This window comes from Quercus robur, chromosome 9, assembly GCF_932294415.1.
Source record: "Quercus robur chromosome 9, dhQueRobu3.1, whole genome shotgun sequence".
Taxonomy (NCBI): Eukaryota; Viridiplantae; Streptophyta; class Magnoliopsida; order Fagales; family Fagaceae; genus Quercus; species Quercus robur.
In genome coordinates this window covers 41,083,231-41,098,605 of record NC_065542.1, presented here as the reverse complement: position 1 = coordinate 41,098,605, position 15,375 = coordinate 41,083,231, and the positions used below count along the sequence as shown (strand labels likewise).

Below are 15,375 nucleotides of genomic sequence, written 5' to 3'. Positions count from 1 at the left end.
TGGACCGGTAAAACAGTGGTCTTTTGGGGGTTTCTGAGAAATATGGAGCTGATTGCAGGGGTGGGTCGGTGGAGAAAAGAAGGGAAGAAGTCGCCGGTGTCCAACACGCTCCAATGGGCGCTTGTTTGGCGAGTCTGGGTAAGGAGCACTCAATTGATTCATCAAATCACCAGGGGCTAGGTGGCTGGTCAGAGATGCTATTAGTGGTTCGCCCCTTGAGCCTAGTGCCCTCCTCTATTGTGCACTCTTGTGTTTCCCAAAGATTCTCAATGATGGGTATGGGCTTTCAACTACTATCCCCTGTGGCCCAAAAACTATCAAGTCTGAAACCCGCAAGTAAGCCCTCCCCTAAATATGAGCCCATCAGTATCCCTTTATGCCCAATGAGAGGGATTTTAAAAAGGGTCACTAGAGCCCAGGAAAAGAAATTCCAAAATTTTAATAGGCAAGCACAAGAATACCTCTGGGCTCTTGGGTTCATTAGGTGGGGGGGGGGGGGGGTGTAGTCGTCTGTGGTGTATTCTCCTAGTTGTTTGTTTGCTTTCCTTGTTGTATCTCTTTTCAGTTGAATGAACAGTTCATGTTTTCTATCAAAAAAAAACTTTTTACTTTTACCATTTTCCAAGTAATTAACTTTTACCATTTCACCTACTATAGATAATTTTTTATACATTTTTGGGGGGCCATGGTCCCCCTACTGTCAACGGGTCTTCATTAACTAGGAATTCACATGGCGGACAAAACAAGGAAATTCCAAAAAGAAAAATAGCAAACTAAAGAAGAAGAAGAAGAAGAACATGGACAGAGAGGCAACATGCATGAAGACATGGAAGAAGAAGCAGCAGCTAGGGAAAGGGTGGTCAACGGCGATGAAATTGAATTTTTAATTATTTGAGGTAGTGGTTATAGATAATTACTTGACTCTTTGTGAAATTATAATGATCTGGGAAAATAATCACTGTTGTACATGGAGAAATTGAGCATTACATATATGTTTCCCAATTGCTAGACGTAAAATTGATTTTATCGAACTAGCATGATAGGGCGTGGCTTAGTGGTACGAGTACTCATATCGCTTCACAGGAGTGATCATACTTGATAAAAAGTTGAGCAGATTGAATAGTAGAGTTTCAATGAATGTGTTGTACCTACAATGGTAGTCTCATCAAAGTTCTTGTGGCACATGTAAGATCTATTTGGGATCCGTTTATTTTGCTAAAATTGAAAACTTTTTTCTGAAAGTACTGTAGATAAATGTAAAAGTTAGCTGATAACTGAAATAGTATAGTAAGACACATGAATAGTATCAAAAAGTGTAGTGAGGCCATGAATAGTAGAAAAAATAAGCTGGATAGTAAAAAAAGTTGGCTTTTTAAGCTGGAACTAAACACACACATAGGGTGTATTTGGATACTGCTTATTTGCTAAAAATTGAAAACTTATTGTTGAAAAAATTATAGCAAAATAATTTTTAAAGGTGTGAATAGTGCTATGGGACTAAAAAATGCATTGGTATGCGTGTTTTTGTGTGTTTGGCTGGGTCATGAACTGTGCCATGAAACCTAGCCAAAAACACAAACGCTGGAAAGGCACCCCTCATCGCTAGCAAAAATTATTTTTGCCAACTAATTTGATTATTCAGCTTATTTTTGCTACTATTCATGGATCTCACTGTACTTTTTGGTACTATTTATGGGTCCCTATTGTACTATTTTAGTTAACTTTTACCTTTTTTTACAGTATTTTCAGCAAAAAGTTTTTAATTTCAGTAAAATAAGCAGATCTCAAACAGATCCGTAGTATTATCAATTACTGTCACACGTTGTGAAGTTGATGAATGCGCACTAGAGAGTGGAGACCCCTGTTCTTATCCAACTTGGATTTTTAACCATCTGGTGCATATCAGAAAGAACTTGTATGTTTTGATGACTTAAATACATGGTTGTCAAAATCGCGATCCGGATCATAAAATCGCATGATTTTACGATCCCACCTCACCAAAAAGTTTAAAATCGTAGTAGGATCGCAAAAATGGTAGGATCGTATGTAGGATCATGTAGGATCGCATAGAATCGTAGGATCGTATGGGATCCTACCGATCCTACCATTTGGCTTGATTTTTTTTTTTTTTTTTTTTTTTTTTTTTTTTTTTTTTTTTAAGTGGGATTCATTTGGGTAAGATAATCCACCTAAACCCACAAGCCTCATAAGCCCAATACTGAATTAAAGTCCCAAATTTACCCTTATGTCTACATAAAATCTCAAAAAAAACCTATAGTACTTAAGTTTAATGTTTTCAAAAACAAAACCTAAAATATTTAGATGATGAAATGGGATATGACAATGACAGTGATTAGATTAGAAGAATCTTAGAATGAGAATTCTCTTTTGGATTTCATATTTGTAATTAGTTAGTTTACCTTAGATTGAAAATTCTCTTTTGGATTACATATTGTAAATTTGTAGTTAGCTAGTTTTTATATGCTAACTAGCCTAATTTATTTTGGATTTGGAACTTAGAATTTGGAAAACATTTTCCATATGTGTAGATAATATTTTGGTACTTAGTTGCTAATTAAACATGTACTGAACTTTTTAGATACATTATGTCAAAAGTTAAATATATTTTGTTTCGTTAGAATGACATAAGAACGATGTAGTGCGTGCAAATTACATTTTATGATGCAATTTTTTTTTTAATGGATGGATTCATATTTTAAGTGATTATATAACATACAGTCACTATCAATAGGTTTTTTGCTTAAAATTTGAAAATAGGTAGGATCTTACGATCCACGATCCGATCCTACGATTTACGATCCTACCTACCTCCCACGATCCTACGTACGATCCCGATTTTGACAACCTTGCTTAAATATATTACATTCTTTTTTCTTCTTCGAAAAACGAGATGTAAAATAATAATAATATAAAATAAAGTAAAGATAGAAATAGATATATAGTAATACCAAAAGTTTATCAACGTACTTCAATACAGATTGCTTAAGAGAATCCATCAACTTAAGAATTAAAATTTGCAATACCTTAAACTTATTACTTTCCATTGCTAGCATAGGTTATAAAAGTTTAAAATGAGTCAAGGGTTGAGTTGCCATCCAATCTCTTTGATGTATAGTGAGCAATGTATCCACTAATATGAGGGCTTGTTTGGTAACGTTGTTTGTATTTTTTAGAAATATGTGTGAGCGAAAAATGTGTAAAAATACGTGTAATGTTGTTTAAAAACTAAAAATTATTACTCAAAATCGCATACCAAACTACCTCTTTTATTGGCCCAATTTTTAGTGCAGGAATTGGATGGAAAAAGCATACAGCTAAACAGTGACAAAGCTAGAAATTTTGAGTTAGGGGGCTGAACTATATATTTTGTCAAGATAAACTCAAATAAAAAATAGACACTCCCCTAAAAAATCCACATAATATATGTGTGTGTGTGTGTGTGAAAATATAAAATATATAAATTATTTGCAAAACTTCATCCATGTTTGACAAATCAATATCGTAATGTTATAATTGAATTATCATATGAGCTTTTTTATTTCATGATAAAATCTTGAGAATAGGAAATTTCAACCAAATTGCATATATTATCAATGTTGAATGATTTGAACGTATTAATTGGAATTGAAATTGAGCTAAAAATTAGGGATTCCACACTTCTACTATTTACTCACAAAACTTACTATCTAACTATTTCATTATATTGCAATTGTATATCAACTCTAAACTCTCTTTTTTTTTTAGGAAAAATTACTAAATTATTTGATCAATGCTTTCTTGGGGGGGGGGGCAACTCCTATTTTTTTCATATAACTTTTAAATATTTATAAAATCTAATAAAATTTTAAAAAAAAAAAAAAAAAAAAAAAAAAAAAGTTGGAGGGGCCAAGGCCCCCCCCCCCCCCCCCCCCCCAAGGATACATGTGGCTCCGCCATTGCAACTGAAATTCTGGGCCCAATACGTCCAACCAGTACCCTATGCTCCACACTTCTGAACTTGTCATTTGTGATTGGCTACAATTCTTTTTTTTTTTTAAAAAAAAAACAGAACATGATTGTGACGCAAAATGGATTATACTATAAAAATAGCAGAAGTATTCAAGAAGAGTATTTGCCTCTATTATATTACCTAATGTAGGTGAATTCCAGTAACATGGAATTCATGAGCCATGAAAAGAATGAGTCCACGTTGCGAAAGGAACGGTGCATATTATATCTTATTGCTTAAGAACGAAATACTTTAAGAGCAATCACATCCGTGTGTGAATAATTGTGTATAATACAAAAAATGCTTAAATTTACGCATTTTTCACTAAAAACTATCCACATTAGTGGGGGTATAAGAGCATTTACAGCAGTGGAGTTAAAAATTTAGCTATTTAGCTCTATCAAAAGTTACTTTATCTATTTTACCTACACACATGCTGCAGCAATGGATTTATTTTAGCTTTCAACACAATAAAATAATATAAATATCACAATAAAATAATATATCTACTACAATAAAATAATCCTTCTCACTACAATAAAAACACCACAAATTGATCCACCACCACGGCCAACCAAGAACAACCACCCACAACCACTGCCAAAAATCCAAATTAGCCAAAAACCACCACACAAATCACCACCAACACAGCCACACCACCACTGACCCACGAAACTTAGCCACCATGAAACCCATCCAAACCGCCATCACGAAACCTAGAGAAACCCACGAAATCCAGCCATACCGATGAAATCCAACCACGAAATCCGCGGCGCTCTTGAGTTCGATGAAGGCGGTGCCGGTGGAGCTTGGATCGACGATGAAGCTTAGGTGGGCAATGGAGCTTTGATCGGCAGTGAGATGGAGGACTGGGCGAGATGGGTTGACGACGTGGGACAGCGATGTGGGACGGCGATGAAGATGAAGATCGGCAATGAAGATGAACCCAGAACAGATTGACGATGAAGATGAAGATCCAGAACAGATCGGAAAAGTAGAGAGTAGATGAGGGAGAGAAAAAAAAATGAGAAGGAAAAGGAAGAAAGAAGAGAAGCCAGAGAGAGAAAAAGAAAGAAAGAGAAAATATTTTTTAAATGAAAGAGGAGAGAGAAATTTAATAATATATATATTTTAGCTCTCAGCTACAGTGCATATCTATCTATAGATGTGCACTGTAGCAATGAAGCTAAAAAAAATAGCTATACCTCCATTGCTAGATGGTGGTTTTTTGTGGAGCTAAAATAGCTATATAGCTATTTAGCTCCATTGCTGCAAGTGCTCTAAGTTTGCAAATATACAAAGCCAGTTTGTGGTGGTTGATTGGTTGAACCCATAGCGTTCGACCATGGTGGTCTAGGCTAGGTGGGATTCAGGTTTAGAGAACTAAAAAGAGTAGGGGTTTAATTTATGTGGGTTTCTGCCTTTGTGATGGTTATGTGATATTCGGCCATGGCCATGGAGCTCTAGCCATGGAGTTTTGGCTTTGTGATGTTGAAGAGAGAAGAGAGGTGAGAGATGAGAGAGAACTTTTTACCTTTTTTTTTTTTTTTTTTGAAGGAACTTTTTACCTTCTTGAGGAGATGAGAATGCACATGAAGAAAAGAATAGTCATAAAGTATAAAGTAAAATATATATATATATATATATATATTATTTAAATGAAATGAAATGTATAATAGATAATTTGATGTGGGTGCTTAGTAAAAGTGGTCGTGTAAAACACAAAAAACTCAGTTTTTATGCTAAAATGGACAGAAAATTTTACAAAGACTGATGCAAATGCTTAGAGTAGGGGAATAGGGGTTTAACGGCCATTCTTCAGGTTTTGAGCTTCACTTTTGCATTTTTTCCCCTCATTTTTTGGGTTTCTAAATTCTTTATCTTATATATATATATATATATATATATATATGTATGTATATATATAACTTACATCATCCTTTGGTGAGATTTTTAATTTTAACAACATAGAAAATAAATTTAAAATTAAGTGAGAAGTGACGGATTTATGAAGAAATAAAAGAGAATAGTCAAATTGGTGTGGATGAAGTTTTCTTAAATACTTTAAACCCTAACAGTTAATATAATTATTAATATTGGGAATACATATGTGAATGAAATCTTATATTAAATAATAATGAAAAATGTAAATTATTAATATAATATAATTGGCCTTCAACTCATGGGCTTAGAGCTTTTGCGGTAAATAATGTCCTTATATGTTATGTCAACAATTAATAAACATAAATTTATTGTACTTATAAAGGTAAAAATAGTTTCTTACACATGTTAAATATTTTTTAATTTATTTTTTATGTTAGTTGTTAGGGTTATATTTTCTATGTAATTGGTTAATCCTTTGACAAACACACTTGTAATTAAGTAGATCTAAGTTGGGTTTAATATATCAAGAAGTATGTTATTTAAACATAACAAATGATATCATTAAAGACATGAAGTTTGATCTAAGAAACAAATGAAGAAAAGCTATTTCATTAAAGCTTGGCACAAGCTCGACACTTGCTGCTATTAAGGATTAATGAAGAAGTTGGACACAAGCTCGATCTATCGAAAATTACGATTTTAGAATTCTCAGATCTGAAATTCAGCCCATGATGACTTGAATGATTAGGGTTTCTCTCTCTACAACCCTAGTTATATATAAGACTTATTTTAAAAGTCATCAAGTATGGAAACAAAGTCCTAAAACTCATATACTCTGTGGAAGCTATTGCGTATGTATGTCTTAGGGTTTTGTAACCAAGTGCTTCTTGATCTTCATTGTTTATGAAACGAAGAACTTTACATCCAACAACAATCAATCAGGTTACTGGAGTTAGTCACGTACTAGGATCCATGCAAAAGAGTTAATCACAGATTAGAGATTTGTGTAAAGCAAAGAAGTCTACTACACGATCAAGTCCAATTGGGTATTTGAGCAAAGGTTCAACTGTAGATAGGTATTTTGGGATAGGCCAAGGTAATGGTAAAATCCTTATACTTGTAACCACTTGTTCTTAATTAGTAGATTCTTGGGAGTGGAAACCTGAAGTTCATCCAATAGGATTTTTTTTTTTTTTGCGAGAGGTTTCCTCCATTCATCAACAAATCACCGTGTCAATTTAATTTCTATTGCACTTAGTTTATGTGGTAATTTGTTGGTGCCTCCACGATTTGCATGTAATTTGATCTCAATTTGGGTAGTTAAATTAATTAATCGGGGCCAATTTATTTTAACCCAACATTAGCAAAAAAAATCTTTCGGTTTTTTAGTGGAAATAAGTGTTTGGAGGTTGATTGTGGAATGACAATTTTCAATTTGATAGAAGTTTGTATCTAATGCCAAAAGTCTTTAACATTGGTGATATTATCTACTCTTTTTATGAGGAAAACCAAAATTTAAATCCCCACTCTCCTATTGTTGTAACTATCTCTATTTTTTTTTTTTTTTTTTTGTAATTGATATCTAATTCAAGGAAGGAAAATAGTGAAGAATTCAATAATTTATTTGGTGGACATAAGTGTTTTCCAATTGACCAAGGAATGGCAATTTTCATTTCAATAGAAATTGATATCTAATTCCTGAAGTCTTGTGGCCCAATGATTTTTATTTTCCCCCCTCTTTTATGAGGCGAACTAGAGTTCAAATCCACTCTCCCATATTGATATAACTAATGGATTTTTTTTTTTTTTTTTTTTTTTTTTTTTTTTTTTTTTTTTTTTAAGTTGGATATCTAATTCAAGAGAAGGAAGGAAAACAGTGTGATTTGGTGAAATCTCAGAATGTTCAATCCATGATATTTTTTGTATGATATTCTTTTGCATTTAGGCTTTTAGCACTTTTAAGTTTTCATACACATCTAGTTTGCTTGACTCATGACTGAATAAAGAAGGAAAAAGAATCATGTGAACAGAACTAGTCTCTACCTGCATATAGTCACCAATGTTGACTACTAATGTTTCGTGCACTAGAGGAAAGTCAACCCAATGATCTTGATGGAGGACCTGTAGGCCACCAATATTGTCTTGCAAGAGTATGGTTAGAGAGGAAGGGTTTGAAAGCTTTGTTGCGGCAAGGGTCAAGTCGGGTTCAGGACAAGCCGAGTAATAGTGGCACACCAATGTTTCCACTTTCATGCATTCTATGTTTTCTAGGTAATCATTACTCAGCCCCAAAGCCTCTGATAGTAATTCTGATACTGTCTTGCTTAGTTCAATCATTTGTTTGACATATTCACTTACAACCTCCCTAAAAATAAGACACAAATAAAGTGTTAGCTAATTTTGCATAGACACAGTGTGTGTGTATATATATATATATATATTAATTGCATGTAGTAGTATTATTAGTACCTGCAAACTAGGGGAAGTTCTGTTAAAGAGAGCATTGAGAGCAGCACTGAAACTAGACTCAGAAGCAACGTTTGAAAATAGAAGAGGAAGATACATAACAACTAGTTTAATCTAACGTCTCTTTAGCTAAACGATGTCATGTTATTTAATTGAATCTGACTTGATATGGAAACGGTGTTTTTTAAGTTAATGAGAACGGTGTCGTTTGTGTTCATCCTCTTCAATTATATTCCAGACATGCTTTGTGCTCTACTCCTATGTGTATGCAAGGCTCATGGTCATGCTCTTCAGTGTTGCAGTTAAGACTCCAGTAATAACTGTCATCCAAGCTGTCACTCCTAAATTCACGGAGTAAAGATCGCAATTAGTTGTAAATCTATTAGAGCGGTTGTATTATTGGAATGTTCTAGTTGTATTGTACTTAAGCTATAAATACAGGACAGGTGTTAATGTATTCTTTAAGCTTGTGAAATAGATTTCTTTAAAGTGTTTCCAGAAACTTCTCTCCCATTCTTTTTCTCTCTCTCTCTTTCTCTCATTGTTTGTTCTTGTTTTTCCGCCATTGTTGTGCAATCTAGCAAGCTTCAAATTCTTTCATGGTATCAAAGCCAAGATCCATGGCTTCAACAACACCAACTAACACAGCACAATCTATGCACACAACTCCAATTCAACCAACTATAATACCTTCTACCTCCGCACCTTCTACTTCTACATCTTCCACCTCAATACAATCACCATTGTTATTACTCTCTAATATGTCAAATCTTATGTCCATTAAACTTGACTACACCAACTACATCCCATGGAGGCATCAGTTACTCACTATACTAGAGGCTTACTCATTGGTGGCACAGCACCAAAGCCATCACCTTTTGCACTTGATGCTGCTGGCAATGCAACTTCAGTTGCTAATCCATAATTTCAAGCTTGGAAAATCAAGGATAAGGCACTCCTTTCTTTGATCAACTCAACTCTCACTCCACAAGTCTTTTAACTTGTTGTTGGTATCACTAGCTCAAGGTAAGTATGGAACACTTTAGAACAAAGGTTCACTTCCACATCAAGAGCTAACATATTGAATCTCAAGCTTGAATTGCAAAGTATCAAGAAAGGTAATGAATCTGTGAATTCATTCCTTCAGAAGATTAAAGTTGCTCATGACAAACTCCTTGCTGTTGGAGTTATAATTGATAATGAAGAGTTGATTTGCATTGTGCTAAGAGGGTTTCCTAGAGAATTTGCACATTTCTATTCTGCAATTCACACTAGGAGTGATCCAATCACTTATGAGCAACTTGCTATTATGTTGCAAAGTGAGGAATAAGCTATGACTGATCACTTGGATTCAGTTTCTCACACTCTTGCCATGTTTGCTTCCAATGGAAAAGCAAATGGCAATACATCAAATCAATCACAGAATCATGGTTCAGGAAGATGAAGGAATAATGCAAATAGAGGACGAGGTGGAGGCAGGTTCAATCATGGTGAAAGTCAGCAGCAATTCTCACCACAAGCCTCTCACAATTTCTCTCCTCAAAATTTTCCTTCTCAGAATTTCACTTATCAACATTCATCTCAAGGTTTTAAGCATGAAAGACCAACATGTCAAATTTGTGGGAAGTCTAGACATCAAGCTTTGGACTGCTATCATAGGATGGATTTTGCTTATCAAGGCAAAAATCCTCCCATCAAGCTTGCTGCTATGGCTAGTGCTTCTAGGGCAGTGATCACCAACAATCAAGATCCATTGCTTATTGATAGAGGTACATCTAACCATCTCACTACCAACTCAGTAATCTCTTTGTTCAATCTCAGTACAAGGGGTCAGAACAAGTTACTGTTGGGAATGGCTAATCCTTACCAATCAACCATATAGGTAATGCTTCCTTACACACAAAATATCATACCTTTACCCTTAGAAATGTCCTTTATTTACCAAGAATTGCTGTGAATTTACTTTTAGTTCACAAATTTTGTTTGCATAATAATTGTTCTAGCTATTTTGATGCAAATCATATCAAAATTTAGGATATTCCTACGGGGAGACTCCTTTACAAGGGCTTGAGTGAGAATGGAGTTTATCCAATCTACTCCAAGAATTTCAACAAGTCACCCTCTTACTTCAACTCTATGTCATTTTCACACAAGCATTCTCACTTCAACTCTGAGTCATCTCCACACAAGCATCCTTCTACGATTGCTTCTTTTCCATCAAGTTTTCATGTAAATAAACAAAATAAATGGTTGCTATGGCACCATAGGTTAGGACACCCAAGTGATAAAGTTCTTGATGTAGCTTTATCTTCTATTGATAATATTAGTATCTCAGATGATAATAAAAGTTTTTCCCATTGTAAACATTGCTTGAGTGGTAAAATGCATCAATTTTCTTTTCTTGTTTCTGTTTTTCAAGCTTCCAAACCCCTTGAATTAGTGCATTCTGATGTCTGGGGTCCAGCTCCTGTCAAATCCTCAAATGATTTTCAGTACTATGTGCTTTTTGTTGATGAGTATTCCAAGTTTACTTGGCTCTATCTTCTTAAGCATAAATTTGATCTTCTTAATATTTTTAAGTTCTTTGAAGCAACTGCAGAGAATCAATTGGACTCTAAAATCAAAGTTTTGAGAACTGATAATGGTGGAGAGTTTACACCCAATGCTTTTAAGAATTTTTGTTCCTCACATGGTCTTATTTAGCAATTCTCATGTCCTCACACACCTCAACAAAATGGGGTGGCTGAGAGAAAACATAGGCATATAGTTGAGTGTGCTCTCACTATGCTTTCCTTTTCTCAATTGCCACCATCTTATTGGTCTTATGCTGTTTCTACAGCTGTTCATATCATCAATAGGCTTCCTACTCCCATCCTTAAGAATTCTACTCCTTGGGAAGTCTTGTTCAAGTACGAACCTGATATTACTCATTTAAGATCCTTTGGTTGTGTCTGTTTTCCCTTGTTAAGATCTTACAACACACACAAGCTCCTTCCACATACTACTCCTTGCATCTTTCTTAGTTATCCTACCCATACAAAAGGTTACATCTGTCAAGATCCTATCACATCTCAGATCTACATCTCAAGGCATGTTCATTTCAATGAAGAAGAATTCATTTCCCCACCGTCTTTACCCATTGGTACCTCTGTTGATCCTAGTCCAACACCTACTCCAGCTCATTTTTTTTTATACCTTTACTGCAAACACAGAGTCCTACTCCTGCCTCACAACCTACCTCACAACCTGGTTTTCCTCATGCCACTCCATCACAGCCTTTATCTGATCAGTCTATATCATCTCCACCTACTCACCCTCATATCCCTGCACCTTTATCTGATCGGTCTTCCTCCTCTCCATCACCTTCTTCCCATTTACTTGTATCTTTACCTCACATAGAGTCATCCCAAAACCAGCCTACTTTCCTTCTTTATCCCATTCCCACAGTAGCTTCACAGGCTCCTCTTACAGTCAAAAATCATTCAATGATTACTAGGTCCAAAGATGGCATCTTTCAGCCAAAGGCTCTTGCTGCCTTACCTACTGCAATTCAATCAGTACCCACTACAACACAACATGCCTCTTTATGCATACCTGTTGCTGATTCAGTGTAGTGTCCTAAGTCTCTAGCCTTTTCTTGCACTCCTACCAGTGCCAAGTTCAAAGTCCAAAAAGGTCAGCTCTAATCCTATGCTTGATTACTCCATTATTGAATCTCCTACTTAAAAGTTAACTGCTCAATACCCTCAATGGTGCTCTACAATGGATGATGAGTTTGCTGCTCTCCAAAGGCAGGGTACTTGGGTTTTGGTTCCACCTTCTCCTACTTAGAATTTGGTTGGTTGTAAGTAGGTGTTTAAACTCAAACGCAACAGTGATGGGTCTATTAACAGATATAAGACCAGGTTTGTTGCCAAGGGATTTCATCAACAATATAGGGTTGACTTTGAGGAAACCTTCAGCCTTGTCATTAAACCTCCTACTGTGAGGATTATTTTATCTTTGGCAGTTCAATTTAACTGGCCTCTCAGACAACTTGATGTAAGCAATGCTTTCTTCATGGTTACCTTAGAGAGGAGGTTTATATGATTCAACCCCCTAGTTATGTGGATTCTACTCATCCTAATCATGCTTGTAAACTTCTAAAGTCTCTCTATGGGCTCAAACAAGCCCCTAGAGCTTGGTTTGAGAGGTTTTCTACTTAGCTTCTTCATATGGGCTTTCAGGCATCACTTGCTGATTCTTCCTTGTTTATTCTCAGACAAGGAAAGCTGGTGGTCTATCTTCTTGTCTATATTGATGATATAGTCATGTTAGGAAATGATCCAAGTTTTGTGTCTTCTTTGATTGCTCAACTCAGTGCTACATTTGAGCTTAAAGACTTGGGTCCTCTTCATTACTTCCTTGGACTTCAAATTATCAAAACTTCCAAAGGGTTGTTTTTATCTCAGTCCAAGTATGCTCAAGTCTTACTCCTCAAAGCTAATATGCACACTTCTAAACCTGCTCGTACACCTTGCGCTCCTCATGCTAGATTGGTTCCTACTGAGGGTTCCTTGCTTTCTAACCCTCATGAGTTTAGAAGCTTGGTTGGTTCTCTCCATTATTTAACCTTCACAAGGCCTGATCTTAGTTTTTCAGTGCAACAAATCTATCAATTTATGTCTACTCCTACTGATGTTCACTTAATTGCTGCTAAAAGAATACTTAGGTATGTTAATGGTACCTTGCATTGTGGTATCTTTCTTCAACCAGGGCCTCTCTCCCTTTTTGCCTTTTCAAATTCAGATTGGGCAGGAGATCCCTATGATAGACACTTAATCATTGGTTACATAGTCTATCTTGGTTATAATCCCATCACTTGGAGAGCGAAGAAGCAGGATACAATCTCTAGATCCTCCACTAAATCAAAGTATAGAGCTTTGGCCACCACTGCTCCTGAGCTCTATTGGCTTCGCCAGGTTTTAAAAGGCCTTGGGATTTTCCTTCCTGTCCCTCCTAAGCTCTGGTGTGACAATGTGTCTACCTTTGCCATTGCTTCAAATCCTGTATTTCATGCGCGCACCAAACATATAGAAGTGGATTACCATTTTGTTCATGAAAAGGTGTTGCGCAGGAATCTTCAAGTCAAGTACATTGCCACGGGTGATTAGTTTGCTGATGTGTTTACCAAGTGCCTATCTACTTCAAGATTTGCTTTTCTTCGCTCCAAAATCATGGTGTCTATTGACCCCATGGTTTTGAGGGGGGATGTTAAAGAGAGCACTGAGAACAGCACTGAAACTCAGACTCAGAAGTATCATTTGAAAATAGAAGAGGAAGATACATAATGGCTAGTTTAATCTAACGTCTCTTTAGCTAAATGATGTCGTGTTATTTAAGTGAATTTGACTTGATATGGAAACGGTGTTGTTTAAGTTAATGAGTACGGTGTCGTTTGTGTTCATCCTCTTCAATTAATATTCCAGAAGTGCTCTGTGCTCTACTCCTGTGTGTACTCGAGGCTCATGGTCATGCTCTTCAGTGTTGCAATTAAGACTAGCAATTACTGCCATCCAGGTTGTCACTCCTAAATTCATGGAGTAAAGATTGCAATTAGTTGTAAATCTATTAGAGCAGTTGTATTATTGGAATGTTCTAGTTGTGTTGTACTTAAGCTATAAATACAAGGCAGGTGTTAATGTATTCTTTAAGCTTGTGAAATAGATTTCTTTGAAGTATTTCCAGAAACTTCTCTCTCTCTCTCATTGTTTGTTCTTGTTTGTCCGCCATTGTTGTGCAATCTAGCAAGCTTCAAATTCTTTCAAGTTCATCAAGGTTTAGAGGACTATCTTGGAATTCAAATAAAATTTTATCCCTCCAATCTGCTGCTCTGGACACTAAGAGAGCACCATTGCAGTAATACTTAACTCGTTGCTTCTGATCACGCGAGTACCACTCCATCTTCTCTTCCTTTGGTTGCTCATGGAATTGTCGCACAGCTTCTAACGTGTCTATAACACTAACGAATTCCATGATTAATCATCTGGAAGAAGCCCCATGTTTCTGACGCTTTACGAACTTGATCAACGATCTCCATCCTTCGGCAACTTTGTTCAAAGCCTTGGACATCTATCACTGGAACGTGGAAGTGGGTAGTGGCTGGAGATAGCATTGGATTTGGAAGGCTCTCTGGTGGATGGATGAGGAACCTTGGGACCTTGGTCACTCCAGAGTTCACTTGTCCTTTAACTCCATCTTTTGTTTCATCAAACTCCTTCACTTCCTTGGCTCTGTCATAGCCCAATTCATCTCCTGGAACAAGTTTATTTCCTACACTAGAAGTGAGTTCCATCCTAGAGGTGGTGGAATTTGGATTGTCAAAATGGAATTACTTAAAATTTGAGGGGTTGGAAGTGCCCATATTAGCAAACTAAAGAAGGGTACAAGATGCCTATGTTGAATAAACTGGTAGATCAGATGCCTACGATTGTTGGCCCTTCAAAATCTTTGGACCTTACAATATATAATTTATAGTATGTCTTTTCCTTTGATCGTTGGCCCTTCACAGATCACCATAACCAAAAAAAGAATGTCGTAGTGATAAGTTTCGGCTACATTTAGTCACTATTAGCCAAACAAAATGAGGGAACGGTTGTGGAATTATAATCAATTGTTGGTTAAATAATCACTGTTGCATACATTTCCCAACTGCCAGACTTCAAATTGAAATTATCCAACTTGGATTTTTGACCATCTACTGGCAAAAATCGGAAAGAACTTGAGTGTTTGATGACTTAATAATGTACTCTCTTTTCTTCTTGTTCAAGAAAATAGATGTAAATTTTTAAAATAAAAGTTAACAAATTTGCTATAATCATTGATTTAGGAAATAGTTTTAAAATTTTTTTATGGAAAAAGAATAAAGTAACTGATTTTGTTTTTATAACTTTTTATATTTTCTATAAAAGTTGTATAATTTTTTTTTTTAAATTGTCTACTCAAATAACTTAAGAACAACGGTCTATATAATAATA

The 15,375-nt window shown here is 35.7% G+C and overlaps 1 pseudogene; it reads right to left on the bottom strand.

Annotated features, from left to right (window-relative positions):
* Nucleotides 1-3,246: 3,246 nt before the first annotated feature.
* On the bottom strand, nucleotides 3,247-15,346 carry LOC126701045 (1-aminocyclopropane-1-carboxylate oxidase homolog 1-like; annotated as a pseudogene).
* Between the last annotated feature and the right edge of the window lie 29 nt (nucleotides 15,347-15,375).